This window comes from Belonocnema kinseyi, chromosome 1, assembly GCF_010883055.1.
Source record: "Belonocnema kinseyi isolate 2016_QV_RU_SX_M_011 chromosome 1, B_treatae_v1, whole genome shotgun sequence".
NCBI classification, from domain to species: domain Eukaryota; kingdom Metazoa; phylum Arthropoda; class Insecta; order Hymenoptera; family Cynipidae; genus Belonocnema; species Belonocnema kinseyi.
Genome location: NC_046657.1, coordinates 137,077,000 through 137,095,101, shown reverse-complemented (window position 1 = coordinate 137,095,101; position 18,102 = coordinate 137,077,000). Strand labels below are relative to the sequence as shown.

General features: G+C 34.3%; 1 long non-coding RNA gene across 1 annotated transcript in view; it reads left to right on the top strand.

Annotated features, from left to right (window-relative positions):
• The window catches only part of LOC117171432, a 28,616-nt gene extending 15,137 nt beyond the window's left edge, over window positions 1-13,479 (top strand). The window contains exon 3 of the long non-coding RNA XR_004466879.1: window positions 13,373-13,479. This is a non-coding gene — a long non-coding RNA (uncharacterized LOC117171432). The remainder of the gene's footprint in view (window positions 1-13,372) is intronic.
• Window positions 13,480-18,102: the final 4,623 nt, after the last annotated feature.

The window sequence follows — 18,102 nt, the reverse complement described above, 5'->3', positions numbered from 1 at the left end:
TATGCCAATTAGCACAAATGGTAAGTTCCGACAGTGCCTACAAGTGTGCCTACTGGCCGCTAAATGGCAATACCGGTTTCATATGTATACACCTGGTATTGTATTTATGTAAGTATGTATGTATGTCTGTCTGTAAACACGATAACTTAAAAGAAAATTAATTTATGGGATTGGCCTTTGGTATACACGTTTAGTGTTTTAAATTAAAGGTCTAGTTCGTTAGCCAGCCATTTTGGATAAAAATGGAAAAAGTGGGCACATTTTGAATATTTCTGAGACCACTTTTTTTGAAATTCAAAAATTCTCTGTACGGTAATTCATATTATTCAAAAAGTCACGATATCAAAAATTCACGATATGAAGAAAAGTAAAAAAAAAAGTTGCTTTTTGAATGCCCTACAAGATTATTATAATAAAATGTTGAATTTTCTTGAAAAATCAAAAATTCAAATTTAACAGCTTACAAAATGATGAAAAATCTAAAAATTACATTTTTCGGCCAAACTGCAAAATATGGTCAAATATAACAGAAGAAAAATTGTGCATTTACCAAAGATCTACAAATCATTTTTACCTTCTTATAAGAGAAGGTATTAGATTTGTATAAAATTTGACACCCTCCCAGTTTTGTCAAAGGTCTACGTTTTGAGACCCCCTAAATCCAAAAAACAGGTTTTTACGTATGTGTCTCTCTCTGAATCTTTGTCTTTATGTATGTATGTATGGCTGATGTCCTGATGACTTTTTTCATAAAACCAAAAGTTACCAGAGTTAAAGTATTCACAAAATTACAAAAAACACACGAAAATGAACCAGGATAAAAAGCCAGGATAAAAAGTTTGATTTCTAAGTGCCCTATAAGATTATTAAAACAACTTTTTGAATTTTCTTGAAAAATCAAAAATTCCAATTTTAACAGCATACAAAATAATAGATAATCGAACAATTAAATTTCTCATGCAACAATTTCACAGTATTCCGAAGATTCTTAAATATGTAAATGCAAATGTAAGGCTGCTGATTAAACCGTATGTGTAAAGTTCAAATCATAACAAAATATGAGAAATGAGAAAATTCAGTTTATGGATAAAAGATTAAAGTTTCAATAAAATGTTTGACAAAATTTTTTTTAAAAAAAGAATTCGCATTTTTTCAAACGGGAAATGAAACTATGTCCGTTTTAGTACCAATGTAAGTTTTGAATTATAATAATATGCATTTATGGGAGTGATATAAAATGTCAGGGATAAACTTGAGCGTGAAGCACGAGATACGTGATGAGAATATGTTCGTTATGGCTGGAGGAGCTTTAATAAAAGAGAATTCACAATTACCAAATTAGGGTTGTCAATGCTTTCTCCTTTAGTTTTAAAAAGTTGATGCACAAAGATCGAGCGCGAGGTAAATACATTTTCGAGCGCGAAGCGCGAGATTAACATCTCATCGAGCGCGAAACGTGAGAAACAATAGTCGTGCGCCCTAGGCGCACTCAAACTTGCGAGCGATATGTCGGAAGAAAAAATTTATTTTTGCATAAAATTTAAATGTGTTGTATTGCATTCTACTATTTCAAATTGTTCATTCCACTCTTTTAAGAAGTCGTTTTAACTAACCAAAATTGTCAATAGTAAATTTAATAAAATTCGCAGACGAAAAGCTACGCTTCAATTTAAAATAGTTAGAACTACTGGTTTAGAAAGTTCTTTTAACGATCTACTTTTTTCCCTGAGCTCTTATTCTAAAGTGTCATTATCATCAAGTAGATGTAATTTGAAGCAGCATTATATATTCTTTTATTGCAGGCAGCTTAATATTCAAAACATTTTGCTTTGTTTAAAAAATGTTAATAATAAATTATGAGAACTAAGGGGGGGGGGATGAAAGTGCCAAGCGGAAATTTCTACCCCAGAGTTTCTATGGAATTAGCCTATTTCACAATAAATTGCTATCGAAAAAAACTCTCTTATCGTCTGTTTATTTTCAAGCTTATTCTGAAATCATACCAGTTGTCTAAAGTCCAGCGATTCCCAAACTAGTGACGCCGGCCGATGAGGTTGCCGCCGACAGGGGGATGCCTCTCCGGGCCGGGCAGTCTTCGAGGGGGAAGCCAGCCCGGACCCAGCCACTCGGCAGCCCCCCCGCTATGAGGGCCCTTTCATTGTCTTGAGATTTAAGGCTGTTTTATTAACTAAAATCCTAAAGATACGGCTCAATTAAATTCCAATTATCTGAATCATTTTCCTGGTGTAATTTTAAGAAAATGAAAAAAAAAGTTGATGAAAATCGGTTAACATTTCGATTATAAGCATATCGTTAAGAACACGCAAAATTACAATAACTGTCAACTGGCATTGAAGGTATTAACCGATTTTCCTCAACTTTCTTTTTATTTCCTTAAAATTAGATTAGGAAATTGATTCAACTAATTACAATTTAATTTATTGACATCTTAACACATTTTAATTTTTCTCAACCGGTTCTAATTCTCTCGCGTGATGCATGGTGTGTCAAGCAGTGAAGCAGTCAAGTGTCCCCCCTTGGCGGCAGGGTATTGTGAAAAAATGTGAGGGTGGCGGCACTGCCGTTTCCCAGAAAGTGCATGAAAAGTTTGGGATTCACTGGTCTAAACCAGTGGTCGCACGCTCTTGCCCTGGGCAGGGTAGCCTGCCCTGGCTGCCCTGTGACCTACTCTCAGGGCAGTACCTGCGAGCTTGGCCCGACCATTCCTTTCCTCAGGGGTCCTTTGTTAGAAAATGTGAGATTAAAAAATTCATAATTTTGCGATCAGTGACTTAAAAGTAATACATTTGGAATCTACGTATAGTTCCGATTCCAAAGAATATAAAGGTTGAAAATTTGAGAAGTATTTAGTATTAAATTGACTGTCAATCTGATGTTTCTAGATTATAAACTCCTTCAAATTTTTAACTTTTGTAGGCAAGTAATATATCATTGGAATCGGAAAAATTCGTAGATGCTGATAATGCTATTTTCAAATCGCTATTTGAAAAATTAAAAGTTTCAAAATTTCCTTACTTTGACATTCCTGTGGACAAAAGATCCTTGTTGGAGTAAGATCACTCGCACTAAGATACATGAATAAACCAAGAAGTAGTAGAAAAAATGAAGTCGGCTGGAGCCTGACCATACCTGAAAATTCAGCAAAAAGTTTCATGCCCAAGCTGGAGAAATTCCCGCCAGCCACACATGTTTTGCGCTTACCACTATTTCGGCTGGAGAGCAAGAGTGGTACGTTACAGAAATTAAATATAATTTAAAAATCTGAATCCTATTCCGTATCAATAAATTCAGATATGTTCTACTAAACTAAACAGTATATGTGTTAAATACAATATTCGAAATTTAATTTGAGCCCACCGCTTTGATATTTTTAAGTTTAAAAATTTAATTTAAGTCTCTAAGTTTTAAGACTTTAAGCCGGGGTTTAGGTTGGCGTTTACAGTTTTCACAGTCCAACTACCTGTGTATCATCAAGATAGTTAACATTTTGAGGCAGGATATTTTTTATACAGCAGTCAGGTGTATTTTACTGTAGGAATGCTGTAAAAAAAGAGAAAGTTTTACAGGTGAGTGATGATGAGAAGAATGTTGACAGTTTGCAGACATAAATACTTTGCACAATTCTCCTTTGAATTACATTACTTGAAGACAAATGTAAACATGGTGAAATAAAATAATTAAAATTCTAGTCACTAATGCAAATTTATATTGGAAAGTTAGTCGCCCCAAGCACCTTAACAGATATTTCATATCTGCGATGCTGCTTGGGTAGGAGAGGAGGGCATCTAGGCACGCGTTTACCACCACTCTCGCTCTCCAGCCAAAATAGTGGGAAGCGCAAAACATGTGTGGCTGGCGGGAATTTCTGCAGCTTGGGCATGTCTGGTCTAAACATTTATATTATGATTATAATTTTGAACTTGAATACCTTTTACATATATATTTTTGGCTTAAGGCGATCTGAGGGTACCGCAGCCTGTTTGATCTCTCGACGACCTTTTTCTATTGTTCAGCGCTGGACTCGATCTCCAAGCTGGACGGCTCTCAACCTTTGGCTTCTACATTATGTTACAGGGGACATTCAAGCGGATATATAGTGTATAAACTCTGTTGCGCCCTACCATGGAGGTCGAGTCGAAGGCGCATACAGTGGGAAGAAATGCACTTTTTTCTTTAAAAAATGTCCAGTCCCTTCAATTTTGGTCCAATTTTGAATTTTTCTGTTTTAAATTAAAATACATTAAATTCTAAAGAGCTTGGCGTTCCGAAGTTTTGTCTCCCCTATTTTTTATTACTAATTTTGTCACTCAAAGCATGGAGAAACTGAAATTTTGTACATAACAATTTTTTACGCTTTAGTAACTGATTACAACACTAATTTAAAAGTTGATAATAACCATTGTTGTTAACAATTCTGGTATCAAAATATTAAAATTGAGATTTTCATCCAAATTTTGAATTTGCTCATCTAATTTATTTATAAAAATTAAAATTATTTTATTTTATCAAAAATTCTTAAATATTTATTATTTTATGGAATAACTGAAGCCGCTCTGGCGATTAAAGGAAATTATGATTTTGAAAAATCTCAATTTTTATGTATTTTAACACAAGAATTGTTTATAACAATGGTTATTATAAACTTTTAAATTTCGTCCAAAATTTGTCTATTTTTGGTAAAAAATTATTTTTATTTTGGTTAAAAATTATTATGTTTTTGAATGTAAATCCTAGTCGCAGTCACCGCATGTTTTAGTTTTTGCAAGCGAATTCCACTTTAATAAAAAGTTAACCGCACCAACGTTTGAAATATGCTTTTCAAACTTTCTTGTACTCTCCAGGAACTCCATTTCATTTCGTATTCGTAGAACTTTCTTATCTAAAGTTTAAAATTAAACTAATTTCCAAATGATTCTGTATTCTGCTCAGATGCTAAATTGAGGTCTTAATGAGACATTTCTACCCCCACTTATTCTCACTGATGTTTACTGTTGCGGAAAATTCCTTAATACTAGACAGTTTCGACAACAAATTTATTTAAATTTTTGATTTCAAAATTGATTTTTACTTTCAAAAAAAGTAAATTTCAACTAAATTAATTAATTTAAAAAAAATGAATCTTTTACCAAAAAAGGCAAATTATAAAAAAGTACAAACTATAAAAAAGTATGCAAATGATTAAAAACTTCTGTAAATCATAAAAAAAGAAACCCGCATATTTCGTTAACAATTAGACTCCATACATATTTAATTTAGTATAAATAGCATGAAAAGTTCTTTAAGTAACGTACGTTACTTTTTTCTTTAAGTAACGTACGTTACTTTTTTCTTTAAGTAACGTACGTTACTGTTCATTGCAGTTGCTCAATCATTTTAACACGGCAACGTGCGTTCGACTCGACCTCCATGGTAGGGCGCAACAGAGTTCATACACTGTTTCATTTAAATGTACTCCTGTAACATAATGCATGTTGATAGCTATAGCACTTCGAGCTTCAGGACAGCGCTAAACAATAAAAAAATGTCGCCTAGAAATAAAGCAGGCTGCGGTACCCTCAGCTCGTCTTGAGCCATATTTTTTAACAAAAACTAAGGGCAATACCTAATTTCGTTTGAACACAGTGTTATGAAAAGTAAATTTTGGCACACTGAGCCCATGCTACCCTATTGTATATTTGTCTCGGATAAGGTGTACATGTAGGTTCTGACATTAGAAATAGCACCTGCGCATCATCAGGCACTTACCTGGATGCAAAAGTGTTGTGAGGCAGCTTCAAAGACGCCGAAAATTCAGGTGAAATTTCTCCAAATTGATTTTATAGGAAAAATATTGAATTAAAAGTTGGCCCACTCCCAGAGATGCATATTTTCCTAAGATATCATTTTTTGATCAAATTGATACATTTGGAGAAAACATCGAGTAAAGAAATATCATAACAATAAAAAGCTTTTTTTCATTACAAGTCAATTTTTCGAAAATTACTCGCTCAACATTACATATAATATTACATGTATAATTATGCTAACAAAAGTAGCAATTACAATCACTGCGAAGATTAATCAATAAAAGAATAAATGAAGCACATGTTTAATAAAGTACAGTTAAATTTCAGCAAAAAAATAATATAATATAATAATATAATATATATAGTATATGCTATACGTACACGTTATTGTACAGACGATTTCAAAATATAATTTCACCTGTCATTAAATTCGGGAATGTGTTATAAGCGGAATGGTTATATCGAGGTTTCACTGTAAATCCTTGTAATAAATTGAGGTAAAAGTTTTTTTTCAAATTAATTCTTACATAATAACCTTTAAAAACTGGAAGTTTTCAGTTTTGATATTTGATCTTTACACTTTATTTGTTGTTGTTGATGAAAAAATATTAAACAGTTAAACGTCTCTCTCTCTCTTCTGTATTTTTAAGTCCCGTCATTTTGTGTAGGTTGGAATTATGATGTTGATGTTCCTTAATCTTGTAATTTAAAGATCTACCTGAATGGTAAATTTAACAGCTATTACAATTTAAATAGTGAAATAAGTAAACAATATATCTTTAGTGTAAAATATCAAATTTATCCTTCGTGGAGGAAATAAGTAAAAATTAGACTTAATCGGCCTAAAAATGATCTTCGTTTCCTTTTTTCTTAATATAGTAGTTAAATTTTCTTAAAGGCCATGTGACGAGAGGGTCACGTGACCAAACCTGGTCTTCAATTTTTCTTTCCCAACTTACGTCTAAACGAAATGAGGTATCGTCATGAAAGTTTGGGAAATGAAAGAGGAGGTAATAAAGTCCATGTCTCTGCTTTGCCCCGGTGAAAATTTTAAGCAAACAGTTTTTTTGAGGAAAATACCAGTGGAAGTTTTCTTTCCCTACTTACGTCCACACGGAATGAGATACCGTGTTAAAAATTTGGCACGATAAATGGAAGGCATGCAAGAATGTGTCTCTGGTCCTAAATAATTAGAATAGTGAAAAAGTTATTTTTTAATTACTATTTTGGAAAAATACCAACCGTGCTGTCGTCAAACCCTGCAAGCAATTTGAAATGTTGTCAAAGGACTGGTTATGAGGTTTATATTTATCAAAGTGGAGCAAAACAACAAAAACCGCTCACGAACATTATGCACAAATAATGTAAAAACTAATGCTTGCACCTGAAATGCAAATAAACCTATTTGGTCTAACATACGTATCAGTCTGGTATCAGCTGTGTCAAAGCAGCACTAGCGCAGCGAGTAAACAACTGAACTTCTAGGGGTCTGTGGGTAAAACAGATTGCATGATTACCGTCAGAGAAGGTTAAAAGTCAAAATTCTGCTGTAAAACCTAAATGTTTCCGTCGATAATCATTATTTGCATAAATAAACTTTTTTCTTCCTCCAAATCTTTGCAAGGCTACGAACTATCCTTTATTATTTATTAAAATTCCCGACAAAAATTTCCGCATTATTTAAACTTTTATTTTTCAATATGGGTGAAAAATATTGATCTTAGGGCTGATTTGATTAGCTGTTATACTCATCACATGGCCTTGATACCAGATATATAAGCAACTACAGTAAAAGCTTTAGAATTTTCGAATCCTTTTTTTCTTCCTACATTTTAAATTGTTATCAACTCCAATTTTAATGAGTCTCATAGTAGAAATATCTAAAAAATATATTCTTTAGTTTAATTATTTTTCAGGCGTAGATTTAAGATTTAAGTCACACCTATAGAAGATTACCAAAACTTTACATGATTTCTGATTAAGAATAATTGAAAATGCTACATACAGTACCGTTAAGGATTATAAAATAAAAAAAAAGATATTAATTAAAAACATGCCTTACAGTAATGTTGAAAATGGTTAAGCCATGGGAAATTTTCCTTGAAATCTCTTTATAAATAAGCCCAAAAACTGTAAAGATGTTCAGTGATTCTCAAATGATCTTGAAAAATGTAGAGGCGTACGCAGGGCCAAAATGGCTTGGTCGAGCGGCGGCTTCAGCTTTTGTTTCTATTTCTTGTGTGCTGTCAAAGATCAGAAGATCGAACATCGCTCAACTAAATGATTTTCATCTTGAGCACGCTAAGCATTTTGTAATGATAATTCGAGGATATTCCACGTGACGTTCAATTTTTTACCATTATTTTGCTCAACTTTGTCAGAAGTTGAAGTTTAATAATAAAAATGGGCAAAAATGATAAATTAGACCCATAAATCCTACGCTTTTTAAGAAATTATTGGGTCTCAGTTTTTTTCAGAAATGTATTTTAACTTTCACATCGAAAACTTATGGGTGGATTAAGGAAGATATCGAAACTGAGGAAGAATAACACAGCCCCACAATTTTTTTTTCTGAGTCTCGAATGCCAATATGATATTCCTATGTATTTTTTTCCCGCTGAGACCGAATATGCAACTCGTTAAGCCGCTACACGTCAAGATTTTGACATAACCTCAAAAATACCCAACAAACCACAAAAATCTGAAGAAAGTTTTGTCTGGGAAAACAGAAAAATTTCGTGAGTTGTTCTTGTGCAACATAGTGATGGGTAGTATCCCTAGTAAATATAAAATCTTTATTATAGCCCTATAACCCCGAAATCCCATAACACCTTAACCTCAAAACCCTGAAATCATAAGAGTTACGTGAGTAAAATCATGAATCAAGGTCTACTTCATTACTATTTTTTTAAACCTCTCTCAGACATCTCTGATACCTCACTTGCTTATAGTCCAATATCTTTTTTACAATATTTTTGTATGGAGAGAAAGGTCTAGTTGGGTCAACTAGATGAATTTAGTTACGCGCATCTAGTAAATTTAAGACAGAAGTTTCGTTACTCCTACTCAATGTCTTGTAAGCAGTCTAGTACATTTTATCGATTCATCGTGTTACTTCAAATAGTTCCTATAACGAGATATCTAGTAGCAATGTCCCCCCACCACACCTGTACTCCTTTCGTTCCTCCCTCCTACACCCTTCATCATCACTATTCTTCACTCTAGCGGCTAGCTCGCCTGCCTAATATTCGGCATCGTCAGTTTCAGCTTCTTCCAGCCGCTTGCATTTCCGTGTACCGCGCGTTATTCTGACCATTTTCAAAGTTGCGGAAAGCGACGTGTGTGGATTTTTGCTTCTATTTACGCGTATTAGAATAAGTAACTACCGTGACGACACAGTGGATAATCTGCTGAATTTGTGGAACCTTTTCTCCTACAAGGCTATATTGCAAGGAACGTTAACTTTGTTTTTCTCCAGTGTCGGTCACCATGTTGTTTTAAAGATGATGTTTCAGGCCGTGTGATTTTTTTGTGAAATATGAAATCATACTTTTGACCAGTGTTTAATAAAAGACCTTTACCTTCCTTGTATTGCATACATTTTTAAACCTATTCTAAAGATCCTGTAAACATACTTACTTTTCTAAAAAACTACTCGAACTCTGTATATTCATATTTTACTAGACTGTGTAGTACGGCTAACCCGAATCCTTGTTAACCCAACTAGACATTTTTCCCCGTGATAGAATTATATTCTTTCGTGGTACTTTAACAATTGTGACGCAAAAAACAACCACAATTTGAAATCCTGCTGCCTTAACGAACACTGGAGATGGTGAAAATGCTTCTTAGAAAGATGTGTGGAATGTTCTATTTTTCAAGTCTCTGAGGTAACAGAATCAGCGAAAGCACGCTGTCCGGCAGGTGGATGATAGGGTGTGAGGATGAAGTCGAAGTGTGTCCGACGTCCACATGACGTTGTCCTTGTCAAAGTTGGAAAACCCCCGTGCTTAGTCCTAGGGAGATATGGGGGTTCTCACTTCTAGACCGGTGGACCCACCCGCGATTGGAACGGGAGATTTACCGTGTCGATTTTTGACGCATCTATGGCTAATATGAAAAATTGCAAAACACGATCACTTTCGACAGAAAATGTACATGAATGTACTGGAAACGGTGATCGGTACTGCTACGTGTGCGGTGATTTTGAGATAAAGAATTGTTTTTTAAAATTCACTCAAAAAATTCATTAAATATATCAGATCAATGTTGAACCGACATAATGAGCATGCTACGAAAATAAAGTTTGTTACACCAACTGTTTGGCGGGAGCACAAGAGCAAAGACGATTTTATTTTTTGTTTTACTGACACAGAAGAATTCAACTCCAGTCATTTGTAAAAATTCAGTACGCAATGCTGTCCTGCGCAACATAAGCTTCCATCCACGTGTAAGATAAGTACGGAGAAAGATCATGAAGTAGCCCTTGCTGTAACTGTGGCTAAGATGGAGATTGATTTTAAATTAATCTGTTATATCATCAGAGATGGTAAACTTACCGACAGTAAATCAACCCTCAAACCATGAAGGCTGAAAATCTACACAATATCGATAAAGTTAAGAATCTTCAATAAATCGGTTTCATGAAACAGTTCGTAAAAGCTTTGGATAAAGAAGGGATGTGTTTTGCTTATTTATTTAAACGATTCCCAGCTTTATCGAGCGAGAAATTGAAAGAAGTCTTTAATATACCAAAATTGCCACAATGAATGTCAAGGAACAAGTTGCATGGCTGCGCTTTAAGAATATGGTTGAGAATTTCTTAGGCAATCACAAGAGTGACAACTACAAGGAATTGGTGTCTGACTTGCTAAAAAACTACAAAAAATGGGTTGTTTTATGAGTTACAAGCTACACTTTCTTGACTCCCATCTGGAAAACTTCCCAAGAAAATGGAAAGAAGTTACTAAGATAGATGGAATACGAATATGATGGCAGACTTATGTTTGATGCTTAGAAGGTAGTGTTCACAGTGGCAAGAAGCGGAGACGAATTCCATTGCACAAATCTTTAGAAGACTAAAGAGATAGAAAGAAGAAATAAAATCGTTGTCATGGCTTTACTGGCATTGGTATTTTCAGACGAATAAAAAATAAAAAAAGTGAAGGGGTTTTTAGGTTATGGTGTTATGAGATTTCGGGGATATAGAGCTACTTACCCATGTCTATACTGCACAAGAAAAACTAACGAAATTGTTTTGTGTTTCCAAACAAGATTTTTCGTCTGAATGAGGTCACGGGATTTTGAGGTTACGGGGTTATATTATTACGAGGTAAGAGGATGATAGAGTTATGAGGTTGTGTGGTTACTAGATTAAGGGGAGGAGGGTGGAAATGGTACAAGTCAATAATTTTTGCGTTTTCAGTGGTTTATTGGGTTTTTTGAGGTAATGTAAATGATAAAACAATTACAAATGAACACAAACTACTTTATACTACTATGAACATACTTTTATGTAATTCTTATTGAATAGGAACATGTCTTCTTGCTTGTTTACCATATACTTAATGATATCGGACAGGATTTAAGAACGACAAACACTATTTCATGGCTATTTTATGTGATGCTTGCTTTCGAGGGTTCCGATCACTTTTTAGTATCCGTTTAATTCGCAAATACAATTAATCGCAACCGCACGTCGGACCCAGGATCGCACGCGACGTAGCTTCTCGCACGGAAAATTACAAATTTGGAAAACTTTGGCGCGGGGGGTTGAGAGGCAGGGAGGGGAGTCAAACTAGTTGTTCTGCCCATCGTAGATGGCGCTGATGCGAAACGCAGAAGGCCACGCGCGTGCGCGCAAAGTAAATTGTTAGTTGTCGCCTGCTGCATGGTGAACTGGTGACAGATAAACAATTATTTAAAATGGATAAAAAACGTGTTCAATGAGTATTTGTGGGCTTAACAAAATTAATGACAAGCAAGTGATAGATCATAAGTTCCCAGCACGACGTTCAATATGTTAAAAGTTTTCAAAATAATATGTCCAGAAAAATTTGTAAACTATAAATCAAAGTTGCTTTTTTAAAAAAAATTCCAATGTAATTCTTCAATCTTAATGTAATTTTTTCTTGTCATAAGAATAAGGGCAAAATGAAGTTGATGAGACACTACAAATGAGAAATAGAATTCTAATTATCTTTTATTTCTCATTTTTCGTTTCTTATTTGCTTCATTTTGTCTTTAATCTTCGTTTTCGGTTAACTATTTTGAGATTCAACGCATGTAAGGATTAGCATATACATATACATGCACGAACCCATGGATACTCAGCGCAGTTCTCCTGCCCATCAGAAAGTGCGCTGAATATTCGGTGTGGCGCTAACATCGTTTCTCATGCCTGCGCATGCTCGCTCTTACTCTTCACCCCCTGCTCTTCTACCTTCCGTCAGACAGAGCTACACGTGGTCGTACCAAGACAAGCCTGTAAACTTAAATTCTAAACTGTGTTGCGACGCAACAATAATAGTTCAAATGCAGAACAAACTGCAGTTGAAATTATCTAATGGAATAAATCTTAAATTAGTGAATTCTATTCAAACCTCTCAACTACAACATTGCTATATTTTAATAGTAAAAATATAGACCTTCTATATGAAAATGTTAATATGACATAGTTAGTGCAAAAATCTGTTACAAACATCAGTAGTAACCATCAAGTAACCAGAATGAACCCTGGTTCAGTTCTGCATGTAAAGCATCCCAGAGTAATGTTAATAGAAATTATAAAACATTTACACGTGGTGAAGCAAATTGAAATTTTCTGCGTGAATATATTAAATCAAGAGATGAGTAAAATAGAATTTAGGGATAAGCTAAAATACTTTTTAATAACAGAATATGCCACCAGAGTGGGTCAGTTATGTACTTAATATGTTTAATAGAATGCTTAAAAAAGAATCAGTACCTGAGACGTTTTCCCTGGCGGACATGCACATGCTATACAATAAGGGAGATTGAATTGATCCATGAAACTATAGACGTATGGAATTGTTTAACACAGTAACCAAAATATTTACGACGCTACTTGCAAACAGGCTAGGAAAGTGGGATGAGACATGTTACATTATTCAAAGCATTATCAACATTATTAAGCAGGTTTTTCGGTCTAAACGAGCTTGCGTTCATCAGTAATTCATTTTATCTGCTATAATTCATTTTCATTCGCAAACAAAAAAGACTACATTTTTATTGACTTTGTTTACTTCAAAAGACCATTTGAATCGGTAGAGCTTCAAAAGTTATAGCAAAAAAGGTAATAAAGTTATATATAGGTCATTTTCCATAAAATTGCATTTTTGTATTTCAGATGGATTTTTATTATTCACCAAAAACTAAGTGCGAATTTATACTTTGCTGGAGAATTACCTAAATAATGGATCAAAGTTTCTCGTCGTCCCGAAATTTGGGATGAGAAGTCAAATATTTTTCATAAGCGTGGCTAGTCGTCCGAATTTTTGGGACGAGCACTACATCCCTTTTTCTAACTTCCACAACTTTTGCAGGACGACTAGACGCAAACCTCATGGCTAAGTGGCAAGATAAGTGGTCAACGGGCACCCACGGATGATGCACAAGGCGCCTATCTTTACGACAATGTGAAGTTTAGATTTAAAATTGGACAACATAGATTAAATCATATATACATTAATAAAGGATTTATGTTTAAACCTGCAAACTGAAATATTATTGATGCTCTTTGCCGATGATATCGTTTGATCGTGTCGCTTATTACACGACACAAAATTAAAACTTAAAATTCCTACGGAATATTTCGATCTCACAGGACTTCAATTATAAATAGAAAATACTAAAGTAGTCCTATTTAGAAAGCCAGGAAGATGTAAGAATTTTAAATCGCTTTATTGGGGTAATGAAAAGCTTTATCATACTAATTCACACATTTACCTGGATTTTCTTCTCTTCTCGACAAAACATTTTAAATGGCAGTACATTATTTCACATCAACGGGCCTTATGGCTACTGACAGAGCTTAATATCACATAAATGAGTAAAAATAATCCTTTTTTTCTATCCATACTCTTCTTATTAGTAGCATAGCAAATGCAACTGCTTTTTATCGTTTAGAATTATGGTCTTTACGTTATCTATAAAATTTGGATTATATACAGAATGCGTTTTTTCCAGGCTATGATATGCTGGCTGAAAAATACCCTAGACCCCTTCGTGCGACTAGAAACTGATATCAGACCTTTAAACAAAGGAATTTTTAAGTGTGTGTTGAACTGGTGGTCAAGTTACTCCATATGTCAGATAACAGGCTAATGAAAGAATGTTTTATAAGATTCTATGAATTAGATTGTTGCGTTCAATTACCGCTAAAATATAATTAGGCCATGCAATTCAGAGCGATAACAGAACATTTGCGAGCCAATAAAGTATAGAAAAAACAACTCTTAGAACCTACACTTGTCGAAATTGAGTGTAAAGGTTTGTTATAGAAGTGATGTGGTAATATGTTCACCAATACGGAAGAGTATCCAAAATTAAAAGGTTCTGCTGGAAAAAACTAAAATAGCAACGCAAGCACGAGATATTAATTTATTCAGAATAAAATTTATATTCAAATACAATATGTATGTCTTTGAAGCCTTATTTACAAGCCTTTCTTTACTTTCTTCACAAAAAATAAAAAATTTGATAAAATAATAAATAAAAATGTTATTACTTAATAGTTACAAGTTTAAGCTTCGTTGTAAATTGATGCTTCAATAAGCAACGAATTTCAAATTTTGTTACAATAAAATTTTATCAATTATGAGTGCAGTAATTTACATGTAAAAATGGGGTAGAGCTTTTACGTAAAAATACCAGACTACAATTTTCATTTTTTGGAAACGTTTATCTGCGTTAAAAGTTTAACCTTTTTGATTGTGATGGAAATGTTATGATGAGATGTTGGGGTCAAGTAGGAAGATCTCTCAGGAGAGTAATGAATGCTTCCAATGAAACCTTTCGGTTTGGTAAAACTCAAATTGCCCTCTCGACCGTTCAAAATACAGTTATAAAGTTCAATAATCTCGGCATTGTCAAAGATCTACCTAAATCAGGCAAATCAAGGTCAGCGAAAAATAAGGAGACGTCACTAGATGTTTTGTTATCATTTACTGAGAATCCGCATAATTCCATCCGCAGAGCTGCTCAAAGCATGACATAAGTAAATCATCTGTATACTACGTACTAAAAAGAGCGAAATAATGGCACGCATAGTTGGAGATCCTAACTTTTAATCAATCATAGCTTTTTCAGGACGGTGCAGCTGCACGCTATGGACGAGACGTTCCTGTTTACTTAAATGAGGTTTTTGTTGATCGGCGGATAGGCCAGAGAAGTAAAATTAAATGGCTAGATAGGTCACCTGATTTGATGCCTCTAGATTATTTTTATTAGGGTTATCTGAAGGATCGGGTGTTAAGAACGAAAACCGAAAATTTAGATGAATTATAGTAAAGGATCATAGATGAGTCAGCTCTCATTTCCATTGAAATAATCCAAAATGTTATTGATACTTTTTATCATCGATTAGATTACTATAAAGAAGTGAATAGAGAACAATTCGATCACTTAAAATTATATGTCGTACTGTTTAATGCTTATAGTCAAATGTGACAGGCGAGGGGACTCACGTAAATCAAGCAACTCAAAGGGAACAGGTTTTACTACGTCCACGTCGTTGTTCCTGGAAAACACAGAATGTAAAAAATTGACCTTGAAATAACCTTGATGGTCTAGGTCAAGGTCAAATTCAACGTCACCACTGGATTCCTCGTTAAAAGTTACTCCAAGAATGACCGCGACCTTTTTCGGAAACACCTGAGCCGAAGCAGTACAGATTGGACCTGTATTATAACTGGGTCTAGCCTAAAAAACTTCAGCTGAATTTGAAGGTTATCCTTGAGCAATGACGTGTATACATGTTTTCACGTAAAATTTAGGCTTTCACGATTGCCGTTGTCAAAAACAGGGGTTCCCAATTTCTTAAAAGTTAACCTTAAAATAACCTTTAAAGTTAAACTGAAGGTCAAATTCAAGGTCACCACCCTATTCCTCGTTAAATGTTTCTGCAAGAATGATTTTAAACTTTTTTGTAAACACCTGAACCGAATCAGTACAGATTGGATCCGGCTCATACCTGGATCAAGCCTAAAAGCCTTCAGCTGAAGTTTGAGGTCAACTTTGAGCCATGGTCTAAGTACATGTTTGGAAGTAAAGTTTTTCGGTCTTTTGACTGAGGTCGTCAAAGATAGGGTTTCTAATTTTTAAAATGAAGTTGACCTTGAAATAACCTTAAAGGTCAAGCTCAAGGTCATTCTTGAACGATGACCTGAGCACATGATTGGACGTAAAATTTCTCGCTCTTTCTATTTCCTTTGTCTAAAATGAAGGTTCCTATTTAAAAAAACAAAATTGACCTTGAAATAACCTTAAAGATGAAGCTTTAGGTCAAATTGAAGATCACCAATAGATTCCGCGTTAAAAGTTACTTCAAGAATGACATTGACCTTTAAAAAAAATATTTTACCTGGAAAATTATTTAGGTGTTTCGTTACCACTACTTACTTGAAATTTGTGGAAGTTCGTTTGATTTTCGCTTTTGATTTTCGCGTTTAACGACAGTTAAGAAGGAAGCAGTGTAGCACAATGCTGCAGAGTAAGCCAAAATAACGCGAACAGCGTTTAATAACGTACGACAACGCTGCAGTCAGTGTGAGTTAGTGATAATTAGTACGAACAAGATCGCTTAGATCTGTACGAACGGAGTAGACTTCAGATGATGCCGTCTTTTTCGCCATCGGTCCGGTAACACGTAATCACTATGAAGGGGTGATGTTATGTTTGAATTTTTACAACGCGCTTTTGCGTCGGCTATTTGTCTAACAACTGAGCTTCTTTGCACGCAATTTTCAGGATTCTAAATTGAAAATTTGTGTTTCTAAAGCTGAAGTCAGGAATTTCGTATCTCCAATTCGCACAATAATTTCAAACAGTTTTAGTAAAAGAAAAATATTTTTTTCTACGCGACAGACCCAAAATGTTGAATTTATTTGTCTTCTTTATCAAAATTTAAGTTGTTTCCATTCACCAAAAATTATCAAAGACGTATAATTTTCAAAAATATTCAAAGAAATTCATATACTAAAGAAAAATGAGAGTGCAAAGAAGGATATTGAAAGAATTTTCAACAAAATTTGAATATAACAATGATTTTTGCTAATTAAAACAAATATTTTTTAATTAAATGTCGTTCCTGCATCAACGCAAAAAAGTTTTACAAAAAAAGAAAAAAATGGTATACTATAAATAACACTATTTGCCAATTTCCTTATTACATTTGTTTTTAACAATTAAATGGATCAATAAACAATTATTTATATTCTGTAATTCGACACATATCGATTTAAGATGATTTCAAGTTTAGTTAAGCAGTTTTTGCAGCATAAAAAATTCGAGGAAAAATCTCACATTTTTCATACTTCGAGTGAAAACATTATAAATAAATAAAAGAAGCAAGCAGAAATTTCGAGGTGAAGATTATTGAAAATTTAATGCACATTAATTATGAAAAAATGACGACCGGGCCACAAGAGAAGGCTCTGGGCTTTTTTTAAAGAAAAAAGTGTATTTTCTCCCCTCCGCTGTGTCTCGGTTCTCGCAGAGCGTCGTTTAACGTCGATTAGTGCTGTTAACGCTATCTAACGCACGTCTAACGCAAAGAACGGCGAAATCAGCATGACTTAAGGCGATTCAGAGTAGACTGTTGGGTGTAGTGCGTGCTAAGAAAAAAATTAACGTCCAATAACGAAAATTTCCTACAGACAACGTAAATGTCACATGAAATCACATAAAATCGTCTTGCAGTGCTTTCGTTATTCAAGAGTGAATAGCCCCTCGAGCGTACTTCAGGTACAGTCGCGCTGATTTTGGCGATTTAGTGAACGATATGTGTTAAGTTTGGGTAACTGAAGTTGCGGAAAGTGCGGATGTAGCGTAAGGCAAGGTCACTGGATCAAATATAAAGTCTGAGCGGACGGAGTATAATTTCAATTTATCGAGGTAGTCGGTAATGCAGACGATATGTACGGCGTATCTTAAGAAGTATTTGACATTTTTTTAGGAAGTCTTTCGACGTGTTTTGGTTGTTTGTCGATGTATTTTGAAAGTGTGTGGATGTGTTTATAGTGTGTGTGTGGGTGCATGTATTTTTTTGTGCATG